This window comes from Orcinus orca, chromosome 7, assembly GCF_937001465.1.
Source record: "Orcinus orca chromosome 7, mOrcOrc1.1, whole genome shotgun sequence".
In the NCBI taxonomy this organism is placed as follows: Eukaryota; Metazoa; Chordata; class Mammalia; order Artiodactyla; family Delphinidae; genus Orcinus; species Orcinus orca.
Genome location: NC_064565.1, coordinates 76,742,995 through 76,757,942, shown reverse-complemented (window position 1 = coordinate 76,757,942; position 14,948 = coordinate 76,742,995). Strand labels below are relative to the sequence as shown.

Here is a 14,948-nt window from a genome sequence, read left to right as displayed (position 1 = left end):
AGAAATGGAATGGAGAGAGAAAGAAACTGATACTTTCCATTGTGGTAATTCATCTTAATGAATTATTTTATAGATTAATACTTTATTTTGTCAATTTGTTTTTATATATAATTGACCACATTTAATGCTGAAATAAAGTTTTTTCTTTTTTAGATGGTGTTGGGTCATTTTAATAAAAGTTATAAATAAGTTACTGAAATTTGCATTCTGGTCTTCCCTGATTAGGAACACAGAAAAAGTAACAAATAAGTCTGTTACATGAAAGAGAAATGATCAGGCACAATATTTTGCTGTAGATTACTATCACAGTAATCTGCACTAAAAATCCATTAATAAAATGCTCTTGTAACATTAGAGGACTTGAATTAAGATTGCCTACCACAAAAAAGAGACTGAACATGTAAAAATGTTTGCTGGGCTTCCCTGATGGCGCAGTGGTTGAGAATCCGCCTGCCAATGCAGGGGACATACATGGGTTTGAGCCCTGGTCTGGGAAGATCCCACACACTGCGGAGCAACTAAGCCCGTGCACCACAACTACTGAGCCTGAGCACTAGAGCCCTTGAGCCACAACTGCTGAGCCCACGAGCCACAACTACTGAAGCCCGCACGCCCAGAGCCCATGCTCCGCAACAAGAGAAGCCACCGCAATGAGAAGCCAGCGCACCGCAACGAAGAGTAGCCCCCGCTCGCCACAACTAGAGAAAAGCCCATGCACAGCAACGAAGACCCAATGCAGCCACAAAAAAAAGCAGAAGTAAATATATAATGAATAACTTTATAACTTTTGTTTCACAGGCCTTATATGTCAAATAAGACATGATCATTTTTTTTCAGAACTACCACAAGTATAGCTGTAATTTAAATCTGTAATAAGATATTCCACATTAAATGGCATGAGTCCAAGCTGCAGTTTCCAACCAGGTGGTGATTTAGCCCAATAACTTGAAAAGAAACGGTAGCTTTCTCTATGAAAAAGTAAAATGTGACTTTATGCCTTTTACATAATTTTCTTCATGACTAAAAACTAACTGCAAGAGTAGTATAAAAATCCACAAAAGCTTAAAAATAGATTCTAAATAAGAATGCAAACAAATATCTGCCTTGAAAAAATGAACTCTTCTATTGCCCCTTTTCCCCCCTTCTATAACCTATTTTAAAAGGTAAAAAATGAGGTCACTTAGCTAATTCATCAGTCAATAGTAGTTCGGTGGATTATTTTCATCATTAGACTATTATCAGGCTGAGCAGGGCTGATCCTTACCAACTTCTTTGGTTTCAAAGCTAGGAATCACAGCAAAACGGCCAAAAAATGTTTTATTCAACATGTGGGATGCACTCAAGTGGTCTATCCACACAGCCTTAATCCACTGTTCTTTTGAAGTGAACGCCATTCACACAGTGGTCAAACTTCTGCTTATTCAACGCCTTAAAATTTGCTTTAAAATGGAAAATCTCCAAAGTACACACCTTGATTGTTTATATGTATTCTTCATGAATGTACTAAATAATCTAGGGATTTTTTTCAAGCTCTTCGTGTCTAACGGTATACACGATCCGGCCAAACCCATGTTAAATATCTGCATCCCCCAGCCCCACTACTCGACTCTGGCCACACCAACTAACTCTGCACGTCTCACCAGACCGCCTTTCAAAATGCAGTGAATTAAAAGCAAGGAGGCAAAGAGTTTTCTAAATATAGTCCCTTCATGTTATTTTACGCTCATCTAGTAGGTCACTAGTGGCAGCCAGCAGCAATGGACACTAACAAGCATCTTTCAAAGCAAAAACCAAGGGGCGCTTGACAGCTATGCCATCTACACTTTGAACCCGGGCCACTGCTCTCGACAACTGTCAGATCAGCTTCTTCGACCTAAAAATGCTGATCGAATTTTTTAAAAAAAGTGTTTGCCAATCTTTCTTCCCACCGTCTACTTCTTTCGGGTCGTTTCTGCGGAGCCCAGGGAGCCGCAGGACTCGAGAGCTCCTCCGCCCGGCTGGTTGCAGCAACGATGTGGGCCGGGCCGGGTGGCAGCCTCGCTGCAGCGGACAGAGGTCATCACAGGCCGGGCGGAGAGGCAACGAGCCCTGCTGGCCCAGATTTACTCACCTACCTTCCGGAGAGGCGATGGGTGCGTGCTGGTCGCCCAGCCCGGGGACCCGGATCCGAGCAGGAAGGGAGGCTGTGGCGCCGAGGAGAGGGGGGCGTAAAGAGGAAAGCGTATTACCTAAGCCGGGATGCGGAGCCCAGAAGGAGGCTGCAGCCTTTCCCTCCAGAAAACGGAAGAGGCGGGGGAGGAGGAGGAGGAAAAGGCGGAGGAGGAGGTGGCCGGGCGTGGGAGGTTAACCGAGGGGCGCCGGGCGTCTGGCCGCAGGCTCAACCAGAGGGCGAGGGGCTGGGAGCAGGGCGGTGGTCATCGGAGCGCGAGGCGCAGCCGTGCGGCGCGCGGCCACGCTCTCCCGGGATCGCAGACCGCAGCATTCGCCAGGCCGCCGCCCTCTTGTTTCCCCCCGGACCACTGCGTGGAAACGCGCGGTGACGCCTCGAGGCTCCCGGGGCGAACGGGGGCATCCCACGCCTGCCTGCAGGAGCCCGGAGTCTGCAGCGTCGCAAGTGGAGCGTGATGATTCAGAGGGGAGTGCCGGGAAGCAAAGGGTTCCAAGGTCACCTCATCCACTGCCGGGGACCAGCCCCAGCTGAACAGGTTTCACCGAAAGGGGAGACGGAGTCGGCGTGGACAGAACACAAGACACCTCAGAGGATGCAAGGATCTGCCAAATTTATTTTCATAATTCCGAAGCTTTTATACTGTGAGGCAATCTCACTTTCAATCTTAACAATCTAGTTCCCTAGCCAAAAACCCCTTACAAGCCATAAAACAAAGATCAAAAACAAAGGTACAAAGCCATAAAACAAAGGTCATTTTCGTCAGCAGATTACATCAACAGGTTAAACAGGTTTTTATGGTCAAGTAGTCTTCTGATCTCTATAGTCTCTTTCATCCCCTGTGGTTAGGTACATCTTGGTCACATCTAGGTCAGGAACTTTATCTGCGGTTCCATTATTCTTCCCAGAAGTAAATGTTCTTATACCTGTATGTTCTGTTTAGTTAGCTGGTTACACAAAACACAAACTCAAACACATTACTCTTTTACAATCTATAAATGCCTTCAGGCCGTAACATTTTACCTTTAACATCAAAACAAGGTGTTATAAACGTACTAACCCTAGGGGGTCTTTGTGGAGGGCATTGTACCTTAAATCTGTCACCAAGGTCCTTTGCAAAATATTTACAAAATATAATTTGTCCCTTATATCTATTCTTATAAAAAGAGCAGTAAAGCTTATATATATTTGCCTTAAAGCTTACCCTATCTAATTTCGCATATACCCATTGTAATAAAAACCTTCCCCGCCACCAAACCCAAGAATTTCCTAGTATATCTTTAACTCCCCAGGGAGGCCATAACTCATCCAATTTACTTTGTAAAGTAGGTTCTTGCCACAAAAACATTCCTGTCGTATTTCCCCGAGCCCAATGCCCTGGCCTGGGAGTGGGGATCTCAGGTGTAGTCATCAAGGGAGCCGGAGTGATTACAATCTTTCTTGGCTTTTCCCTCAGTTGGGATCTTTCCTCAAACCCTCCATCGGAACTGGGAATATTTCCCAACCCCAATAGCAATCCTACAAAATCACTTTAGGCAAAGGCAGGGGAAGACAAGGGGAACCACACAGAGCAAAGCCTTGCTACCACACAGAGGAAAGCTGTGGTCCACGGAGGAAATGGGAAACAAAGCCCTGCTGCGGCGGGAGAGCAGTTGCCATTGGCCAGGTCTCTTGTCTGCTACCTGGGTTCCCATCTGAGCTGGGCGTGGGAAGCGAAGCAGCCATGGGGACAGGGTTCAGGCTCCTGCAAAGTTGGGGGGTGAGGGTCTATGCCCCACCTCTGTTGGCCCCCAAGTTCTCTCCTGATGGCCCCTCTGCGACTGTGCCTGTCTTAGGTTGTTCCTTCCCTGAGGAATCTTACCCGTCTCTGGCTAACCAGCCATCCTCCGGGGCCAAGCAGGGAGATGTGAGGTGTGCGAGGTGCAGTGCCCCCAGAGAAGGTCAGTTCTCTGTCACCTTGGTAGCCTATGCCCCCGTGGCCTCCACGCCCAGCACCTGCCCTGGGATTCCCTCGCCAACTGGCGGGGCCCCGGCTCTGGTCACATGACTTCGGGAACCCAGGTTTCTCCTCCAGGGAGGGCCCAGCTTACAACACTGGGCAAGAGAGACCGATTGCAAGGCACCAGCCACCAGGAGGCCTCAACAGGGTAGGGGGAGTGTAAAAAACCCTATGTTCAGGAAGCTTTGCTTTTCCATATTTATGTCTGACAGCATCAGCTTTGCAGAGGAGAACTTTGCCTCTCCATATTTGTACCCGATAGCATCAACTTTGCTTGACACTACGGGTCTCGTCTGTGCTGTAACTCAAAGGCACTTCCTATGTGGCTCCCGACAATCCACTGTTTTTGTTTTCTTCTTGTAGCCGCCCGCAAATTCGCTTTTAATATCTTCCTCCTCCATTCTTCCGTACTCTTTTTTGAGGATTATGGTTTTGATACACGGGTTGGCAGCTGTGACGATGGACTTCCTGCCGGTGGCAATCGGGTCCCATTGTCCTAATAGAAATGTCAAGCGTGCTGGTTGTGCTGCAAACCCTAGTAGTGTCTCCTGGGAGCTTGACTTACAAGGTGTGGGCCTAGAGCCACCTTGACCGGAAACACACCGTGGGTAGTGCTTCAACCCTCTAAACTGTGGGATTCAGTATATCTTAAGGATGGCTTTGAATGGGGTGGGTAGTGATAGGAATGGGTGATGATGGGGGGATAGGTAGACATTTTTAAAGGGCAACAGAGTGTTGAACAGGAAGGGTCTGGCCGGTGACCCAGTAGGCTGGATGTTGTTTGTGAGCACACCGGGCCTTCTAAAGTCCTTCACACATCCTTTCACTTCATGGCACACCTAGGAAATAATCTTGTCTGCAGGACCCCAAGTGGGGCAAACAGAGGAGGCTGCTCATGCAGGAGGGACTGGGCCCTTCCACCTTGGAGGGCAGAGGAGACCACTATGTACATATCTATAACTCATTACGTGGTGTGAAATTAGGAAGCTCTGTTTTAATGTTCTAGCTAGCAGGTTTTCTTATCTACATTTCCCCAAACCTCCTGAGTTGTCAAGTCTTGCTCCTCAGGGCAGTGGGGAACCACCAGGACAGGGGCCTGGGGGTAATACTCAACTTGTCATAGTCCAGGAAATGGTGCTTAAAACTTTGCATCTCCCGGGCGGAACTCATCTTTCTGCTCCCAGCCTGCTTCTATGGTCTCTGACTGAGACGACGCCTCCTTCACATCCCACCCCACCCCATTATCGGGCTTTCACTCACTAGCAAGTCCAGCTGATCCATTCTGTCTTCTCTCTCAGATTCATTTTTTTGGTCCATCCCCTGTATTATTGTTTATTAATCAGTCTAATAATTGTATCTAGTCTCATTTCTATCTATGATGGAAAGATCAGGAAATAGTTTGAACATAATCAACTATACTCCAATATAAAATTAAAAAGTTAAAAAAATAAAACAAAACAAACAAAAAGAAGCAGTTTGATATTTGGAAGTAAAGAGATAGCAGATACCAGAAGAGTTAGAACGCACAAAGAATTTGCCCCTAGGGAGCAGGAATTGGGCGAGAGGGGGGTGGCACAAGAGACCGCTGTTTTTGTGACACAGCAATATGCCTCTACGGGCTAAATCTGGTCCACTTTCCACTTTGCTGCCACGGAGATGATCCTACATCACACCTCTCAATAGGTTGCTTGCTTAAAAGCTTTCACTGGCTCCCGGGTCCTATCGAGAGCAAGCTCCTGGGCATGGCTTTCAAGGCCTCTCTCCCCCTCGCGTCTGTCAATTCTGCCCTCTCACACGTGACATGCCATTTTACCACACCACATCTAGTTTCCTAAATGCACAAACTAGTTTCATTCCCTTGTGCCTTTATACATGTTATTTCTTTTGCCTGGAGTATTCTCATGCTGCTGTGATGATAGCTAATGGCACGAGGCTAAGTGCTTTTTGTGTTTTATAGCTGTTCATTCTTATATCAACCCTGTGGTAGGATTACTATTATCTCAATAAAGAATAAAACTGTGACTTAGAGAGGTTAAGTAATTTACTCAAATATGTAGCATATGGTGAGGCCAAATTTGAACCCAGCTATATGACTTCAGGACTCACATTATTTTACCTGTTCATACTTTAAAAACTTTTCTCAGACACTAAATTTGAGCAGGATTTAAATTGTAAAATGTTTTAAAAGTCTTCAAAGTACAAGGAGAAAATATAAGTGAATTGCTTTTCATCTCAGAGTAAGCATGGAACAAAGGACAAAATTACAAAGGAAAAGTGACAGATTTGACTATAGAATTTTTAACTGCTTTCATCAAAAAGGCCCATAGAGTAAAATTAAAAGACAAGTAAAAATTATCCAATAATGTGCAATATATATGAAAGATAAGAGAGTAACATCCTCATTTAATAAAAAGGTCTTACAAAGAAAATATAAATACCTTGTTTTTAAAAATGGGCAAAAATGTAAATTAGTTAAATCATGAAAGTAGAATGCAAATGGCCAAACATTTTTAAGGGAAGTGAAAATGTAAAATGATAATGCACCTTCAAGTTGACTGAGAATAAAAGAATAGAGCTAGTGATTTGGGCCAGCGACCCTTGAGGCAGGATGTATGGCAGATGAGCAAGCTCAGTGCTGAGAAGGGCATAAATTGCTTCAGTGTTTCTGGAGGGCAATTTGGCAGAATGCAGTAAAAGCCTCAAAAATGCTCACACCCTTTGACTCAAAAATTACATTTCTGGGAATTCATAATGCAGGGATTGACAAATATTTTCTATAAAAGTCCAGATAGTAAATACTTTAGGCTTTGCAGGCCACATAAGTCTTTCTTGCTTTTCTTCTTCATGTGTGTGCTTTTTTTCTTTAACCCTGAAAAAATGTGAAAGCTATTAGCTTGAGGGCTGTAGAAAAACCGGTTGTGGCCTGAAATTGGCCTGAGGTTAGTAATGTGTGCAATGTTGACTGCAAGAAAGTTCATCACAGTGGATTTGGTAATAGTCAAAAGGATAAAGCAACTAAACGTCTGAGGATAGAAATTAGTTACAACCAGGTGTGAAACAAGTTTTTTTAAAGTTTTAAATGTTTAAAAAATTTTCAGAATGATATTTATTGCATGAGATAGTATTCATGATTTGTTAAGTGGAAAAATAATAGTTTACCAAAGAATATCTATGTTATCCCCAATACAACATAATCATGTGTATATATGCATAGAAGAAGAACTGGAAAGATATAAACACCCTAAGATGTTGATAGTGGTCTTGGGGTGGGAATGAGATTGTAGATATTTGGTTTTTTTGGTTGTATGTATGTGTTTCCAATAGTGAGTATGTATTGTTTTTGTAATAAGTAAAAATACAAGAAATTTTGCTTGGGCAGCAACAAGGCCCTTAGTTGTCAGTTTGAGAAAATCTTCCCCAAATTTACTTCCCCTCTCTCTGTGTGCTCCCTGAACACATCATGATCCTTCTTTTTTTCCTAACAAAACGATTCTTTTATTGCTATTTTTTTTTCATAATGATCTTTTGACTACCATTATTTACTTAATTGAAGAATGGTTAATACGTTCGTTTAGTTATGCATTCCTCTATTATTGGACATCTGGGTTCCCAGCATTTCACTATTGTAAGTATGCTGGTTATTTTCTACTTGCTGTCTGCCAGATCCATTTTCCTTCCTTCTCTGCCGGACTCTGTGCCTCAGAAGGCAGCACTTTCATAGACTATTTTCTCTGGGTTCTCTTGCCGGCTGGCTTCCCGTTAGATTGACCAGTGGGTGATACCAAAAGCAGGTTGGAGAGTGGATAATGGAAAAAGGTTGGGGTATTTCTTCCCACCTCTTTTGCTGCTGTGGGCCTCTAAGGCTCCTGTAAGGCAGCCCCTACCGCTTTGCTAATTTGATCTCCTCCCCTTATCCCTTCAGTCCTAGCAGTGGTAACAGCTTCTTACTGTTGCAAGAGGCTGAGTACCTTCACATCGAATTGTTTCCCTTCACCCAGCCCTAAACCTAACCCAAAACTTATGTAAATAGTTCAATAAAATCTCTTCTGTCGAAACACCTAAGTGAAAGTTGGTTCCTGTTAGGACAGACTGATGTATTAAAGAACACTGGTGAGGGACTTTCCTGGTGGTCCAGTGATAAAGAATCCGCCTTCCAATGCAGGGGATGCAGGTCCCATCCCTGACTGGGGACCTAAGATCCCACATTGCAGCGGGGCAACTAAGCCCCTGTGCCTCAACTAGAGAGTCCGAGTGCTGCAAACTACAGAGCCCACGTGCTCTGGAGCCTGTGCGCCACAACTAGAGAGAGAAAACCCGCACCAACTAGAGAGCTCGCGTGCCACAACGAAAGATCCTGCATGCCGCAAAGAAGACCCAACGCAGACAAAAAAAAAACAAAACAACAACGCTGGTGAACATCATGGATCACAAATCTTTTATTTCTTATGCAACAGGCCCTGTATTCTCACATTTTACATCTGAGCTTTTGACTATTTGCAAGGTAATTATAGAATGATTTACAAGTTTCCTGAAGCAGGAATTTGAATTACGGTGAGGCCAGTGTTTGGGAATGTAACATTTTGACTATTGTTCTCCACTTCTCCAGACACGTTTTGAGAAGTAAGACTCCATTGCATTTTATTGAAGAAATCATATACTACAATATAGTGGTGTTCAAATTTTGATGTTTTCAGTGGAATCCATAAGAAAATATTCGTAAATATCAAGCCTAACATATAAATGATATAAAAGTCACATACAGATTTGGGGGAACCTTCTTTCTCATCTTTGAGGCAGACTTAGGACATCCCTGCAGAATTCCCGGGCCCCTTGGAGCACATTTTGAAAATAAAGATTTGGAGAGTCCAAGAGTCTGGAAGATATATCCTTCATAAATATCAAGTGTCTATTATATTTCTCTAGGTTAGATTCCTAGAATTACATGGTCAACCATATGACTTTGCCAATTGCCCTTCAAAACACTCTTCACTGTGAATGATGTTGCTTTCCTCATTACTGCATCTATTATCAAATACACACAAACAAAAAACATTTCCTAATTTCTCATCATAGTTTTAATTGCATTTTTATTATTTTTGAGAGTTTTTCTTTCCTTGTCTATTTGTCATTTGTATTTCCTTTTCTCCTCTTCCTTCCCACCTTTTTTTAGCTGCCTTTTCATGTTCGACCACTCCTCTATTCATTCAATACATATTAATTCCTTATATCTGGGTATTATGCTAATAAATTTAAATGACAAACAATACAGTTATGCCTCTGCCCTCACGGAGCTCACAAACTAGCAATATTTGAGACTTACTATTTATCTTGTTTAATTCAATTAACAGTATAGTAGTAGTATGGCAGCCCTTTGTCACTTTTGTTATGAATAATTTTCTTAGTTTGCCTTTCATTGAAGGGTGTTTATTATTTACAAATTTAAAAATTTTTAATGTAGTCAAATCTATGGATCTTTGTTTTTATGCCTGGAAAATCCTTTTAAAACCAAAGATCAGATCAATATTCACTTACATTTCTCCTGATATTTTTTACTATTTGAATTTTTAGATTTAAGTCTTTAATAATCTGGAAGTTATTTTGAGAAGCTCTAAACTGATTTCCCCCAACCAAATATCTAAATTTTTTTTCTGATATCCAAATAGCCAATTTTCCTGACATCATTACTGAACAGATATCCTTTTCCCACTAATCTCTGATGACAAATACATCATGTATTAAGCTCTTTTATAACCTAGGCTATATTGGGTCCTCTATTTTCTTTCATTCATCTGCCTTTGGATTACTGTGCCAATGGCAAAGTTTTTAATAGCAAATGGGTAATTCTCCACCAAAATTCACTCTTTCCAAATATTCAAAATATTTATGTTTTCAGATGAAATTTATTAACTAACTTCTTATTATAAAAGTAATGCATTATGAAGACAAGTTGTGGAAACTTTGAGCAAACATGAAAAAATATAAAGAATGAAACAAAACCCATACCAAATTCTATGACCATTAACATTTTGGAGTATAACTTCCCATCTTCTCTGTGTGTTTATGTATATGTTATTTCTACAAATGTTACTAAGCATACTGTTTTGTAAACTGCTGTTTAATCATCATATATGAGCATTTCACCATGTCATTAAATATTCCTTTGAAATATGATTTTTAATGACACATTAGCCAAGGCTTCTAGCATAAGGGTCGATGGCAGAGTGTCAGCAGGCAGCTCTCACAACCTCCTAGACTCAGTCATATCCTTTACTCAGTCATAGCAAACTAGCATTGAGGTCACCAATTGTTGTCACATGGATCAACATTGCATGCCTGCCACTGTCATACCTCACAGCTTGAAATCAGCTGTTGGAAACTTGAAATTGGTTTTGACTGTAATTCACTGGATTATGAGTTTTGGAGCATTTGCCACCTATACCTCATCTATTAAGCATGTGTAAAAATGACTCAACCATAAGATATTAGGTTGCTAACAGATAGGCAAAAATGTAGGTTACTCACACAAGAACTAAATTTGAATTGATTTAGTTGTAAGAGATTCCTAGCACCATATTGCACAATCTTATTTTTGTGTTCCTTTAAAACTCACTAACTAGGGCTTCCCCAGTGGCGCAGTGGTTAAGAACCTGCCTGCCAATGCAGGAGACACGAGTTCGAGCCCTCGTCCGGGAAGATCCCACATGCTATGGAGCAACTAAGGCCGTGTGCCACAACTACTGAGCCCACATGCCCTAGAGCCCGTGCTCTGCAAAAAGAGAAGCCACCACAATAAATGCGTGCACCGCAACGAAGAGTAGCCCCAGCTTGACACAACTAGAGAAAGCCTGCGTGCAGCAACAAAGACCCAATGCAGCCAAAAATAAATAAATAAAACAAATAAATTTTTAAAAATCACTAATATAACTCGTTTATACTTTCCTTAGAAAAGGCTGAACAACTCTCATGAAAACAAAGCATATCCATGATTTTCTTAAAGATTTGGGGGAAGAATCCTTAACATTTGAGATAGAATATTTAAAACTCCTTGAGTTTTTCTTAAATTGCAGTGCAAATTTACTAAACTATATAAACTAGGGAGCTTTGAGCGTGGTATTGAGGGCTACATGTAGCTGAGATCCCAAGAAAGCAAAGGGTAAATTTCTAGAACAAGTCATGCAGATATATTTATAAGCACTTTCCAAGGTATGGGAACATAGGCTTATCTCTAACAAAGTTTCACCAGGCCTGAGTGTTTATCTTTACTCTCTCACACCCTATACACACAAACACATACACACGTAGTACATATACTTAAAACTTCATAAAATAGGAATTGTCTTTTTTTTTCACTTACCTTTCCACAGAAGGGTTGCTTACTGAATTCCAAGATGTAAAATATAATAAATGCCAAAGCCTTGAAGTATATGGTTACTTAGGATCTGAGTTTCCCTCTGTTTCAAGGGAATTAAAAGCTGGAATCTGAGAGCAAAAAGCTCAGGGAAGGGACTCTGGATGGACTTCCCCTGTGTTTCATCTGAACACTTTTTTAGTAAACTGCCCAGCCCAGCCCCTACTGATTAGGTGTAGAATTCTCTGCCATTCAGTACAAAGTTTTTCCTCTGGAACAAGCATATTATCAATGAGTCATTTCCTCCAATTGTTAGACTTTCCTGAATATTTTCTTGTTTACTTAAGCCATCCATGGAAGACCCTAAAATCAACTTATGTTGGAGACTCCCTGATACTCTTTAGTTTGTAAAACAATTTCCTGCATATTTTGTTATCTTGAATATTTATATCCTCATTGCTTATTCCTTTTGTGTATTTTGCTTTGGAATACATTTGCCTAGTTTATTTTCAGAACTGCTAATTTTGTAATCTATCTTTCGGATATTACATGGTAAGTGTGAATATGACACTAATTTCATAGGGAAAAGTGCATTAAAATTCTTTAAACTTCTTAGGCATTCAAAAATAGAACTTTAAGAAGCTTGTTTAAAACATCTAATATGCAGAATCAAATTCTTTCCCAAAACCACACCCTCCATACCTCATGTTACCAAATTATTCTGGTAAAAACTTAAGCCAGGGCTTCCCTGGTGGCGCAGTGGTTAGGAATCTCCTGCCAATGCAGGGGACACGGGTTCGAGCCCTGGTCGGGGAAGATCCCACGTGCCGTGGAGCAACTAAGCCCGTGCGCCACAACTACTGAGCCTGCGCTCTAGAGCCCACGTGCCACAACTACTGAAGCCCGCGTGCCTAGAGTCCATGCTCTGCAACAAGAGAAGCCACCACAATGAGAAACCCGCACACTGCAACGAAGAGTAGCCCCTGCTCGCCACAACTAGAGAAAGGCCACGTGCAGCAACAAAGATCCAATGCAGCCAAAAATAAATAAATAAATATAAAAAACCCCACAAAACTTAAGCCAGCAAGAGACTGGAAAGGCAAGAGGAGACAAGAAGTAGATCTCTCATATGCAAATTATACTGTGTTTTTATTTTGTTAAGCAACTTCCTTCTATGATACACAAAGTTCATCATTATTTAGGTAATCTTAGGAGACAAATATATTTTGCCAGTGGGGTTGTACTATTACTCCTAACACCTCACAACTTAAAAATAATTTTAGCTTTCATAATGTCTTCACAGATATTGAACTTTTGATCCTAAATGCTTTTCACAAGTTTTTTCTTACAGAATGTACTGACACTGAAATGTTTACTGAAATGTTTGCTTATTGTGATTAATTTTGAGTTTCCACAAATGAAATGTTATAAATGGGAAGAAAACATTGGAAAATTAGAAAGAACATATACTTGTCTCCTGTTTTTGTTGTTGTTCACATAGTTCTTTTTTTTTTTTAAACACTTAAAAAAAAACATATTTATTTATTTATTTTGGCTACCCGGGTCTTTGTTGTGGCATGCGGACTTCTTAATTTCGGCATGCTTGCAGGATCTAGTTCCCTGACCATGGATCGAACCCGGGTCCCCTGCATTGGGAGTGAGGGGTCTTAACTACTGGACCACCAGGGAAGTCCCAGTTCTTTTCATCATAGATATTTTTCCTCTCCTTTTTTCACAAGAAAAGTTAAATATATTACCTGACATATACAGTTAAATTTTATCTTGGAAATAGCAACAAATGTGGTTCAGCTGATGCTTCTGTGAGGACCAATGAGTTAAATGAAAGTTGCAGACTATTGCTTGACACCAAGATGAGGAAAAGGATGCTAATTCCCAGTCACCATGCACTTCTCCACTGACATTTCTGGTCTCCTGCCCACCATCCCTTTAGATAGTCTTATCTCCTGGGTGATTACGGAGGTTTTGTCCGCAACATACTCCAGGGTCTAGGAGGAGATGAGTGTACAGCAGCAGCTGTCTCTCATTTGTTGTTGTTGAAGTCACAACTTAAAACTTGAAAAAAAGCAATCTTTGATGTTACCATTTACCATAAATTTTTCGTCAGCTGCAAATTATTTCCTACCTCATCCCTGAATCTTAAAAACACATATGAAACATTGTTGGCTTGCCTTGCACTGTCTTTTCGTTTTAAGTGAGTATTTTGCTCCTAAATATAGGCAGAAATTTTACAAATTTCGATTGATCTTACCACTAATAACATAGGATGTGTTGTTTTGGTTTTTTAATTTAGGATTTGGAGGCCAGGGTCTCAAAGGAGGGTTACTGAGCATTGCAGCTGCACAGAACACTGATATTCACATCTTCTCTTTCCTTACCCTCTATCTTTATCTTCCATTGGAAAAGTGAATATAGCATTAAGAATAGTAACAAGCCTCAGCAACCAAACACCAGAACAATACAAAAGTGACTCTGAAAAGGACTCAAAGTCTTCCCATATGAGTGGAAAAGCATACTATTTCGACAGTCATTTGATTTTATTTCTCCTCCTCCAAAGAAATAGACATGCAAATAGACATTTGTACTATTATTATGTACCAAGGTTTACATTTTTTGAAAATACAGAGCTTTATAATATCAATGTTATATCTTATGCTGTGTATGTAAGAATTATGCATGTATTTTAATTTTAATTATTAAGGACACAGTTTTGCATGCAAAATCAAGCAATGTATGAAAGTTTTTTTGTAAGAAATCTGTTTTGGAGGCACTACCTTATGGAAAAACGTAAGCCTTTCAATCTTCTTTGATGCAATACATTCATCACCTGGTGGCAACTTACTAGAAACCCAGTGCATGTAGTAAAGAAAAAACTCACCCCAAAAGTATTTTGAGAATTATCTATAAAGAAAAATGTGGTAGGTTTTGTGTAATTTTTTTTAAAATAAATTTATTTTATTTATTTATTTTTGGCTGCGTTGGGTCTTTGTTGCTGTGCGCAGGATTTCTCTAGTTGTGGCGAGTGGGGGCTACTCTTTGTTGCGGTGCGTGGGCTTCTTATTGCGGTGGCTTCTCTTGTTGTGGAGCACAGGCTCTAGGTGCACAGGCTTCATTAGTTGTGGCACGCAGGCTCAGTAGTTGTGGTGCGTGGGCTTAGTTGCTCCGCAGCATGTGTGATCTTCCCTGACCAGGGATCGAACCTGTGTCCCCTGCATTGGCAGGCAATTCTTAACCACTGCGCCACCAGGGAAGCCCTGTACTATTTTTTATGTCCTTAAAAATCACTTTTATTTTTGTTACAAAACAATTATTTACTCTCAAGAGAAACAATAGAAAATATAAATAATAATAGAGAAGTAATGAGTCTCCCCTATTTCCACCACCAGCCAAGGATAACTGCTGCTAACATTTTGGGT

The 14,948-nt window shown here is 41.1% G+C and overlaps 2 protein-coding genes across 5 annotated transcripts in view; both read right to left on the bottom strand.

Annotated features, from left to right (window-relative positions):
* INPP1 (inositol polyphosphate-1-phosphatase) overlaps positions 1 to 11,539 on the bottom strand; it is a 34,904-nt gene extending 23,365 nt beyond the window's left edge. Inside the window, exon 1 of one of the 4 annotated variants that reach the window (XM_049712154.1) lies at positions 11,521 to 11,539. The gene's annotated coding sequence lies outside the window, so the exon portion shown is untranslated. Of the gene's footprint in view, positions 1 to 2,110; positions 2,370 to 11,520 lie in introns of those variants that run through there. The other 3 variants (XM_004276939.3, XM_033400293.2, XM_004276938.3) reach the window with 3 other exon arrangements.
* The window catches only part of PMS1 (PMS1 homolog 1, mismatch repair system component), a 596,068-nt gene that overhangs the window by 111,971 nt on the left and 469,149 nt on the right, over positions 1 to 14,948 (bottom strand). The gene's annotated exons all lie outside the window — the stretch shown is intronic.